Raw genomic sequence first — 280 nt, 5'->3', positions numbered from 1 at the left:
GGCCGGACCAAGGCGGCTGAGCCTGGGGGAGGGTCTGCGCGTGGAGACGCCCGGGGTACCCATCTTTCAATCCAGCCTCTCAGGAAAGAAATTTTTTAAAAAATCACCAAGATGAGTCTACATCTTTGAAAACGAATTAGAGGGCCACAGCCACATTGAGAATGGGAAGTCAGACTGTGGGGAGAGGCGCCGGGGCCCGGTGTTCAGCCCTGTGACCAGCTCCACGGCGCCCTGCCTGTGGCTGGGGGTGCAAATCCTTGACACGGCACACAGTAACCTC

This window comes from Tupaia chinensis, unplaced genomic scaffold (assembly GCF_000334495.1).
Source record: "Tupaia chinensis unplaced genomic scaffold, TupChi_1.0 Scaffold143756_1, whole genome shotgun sequence".
Lineage (NCBI taxonomy): Eukaryota > Metazoa > Chordata > Mammalia > Scandentia > Tupaiidae > Tupaia > Tupaia belangeri.
This window is presented reverse-complemented; position numbering follows the sequence as displayed.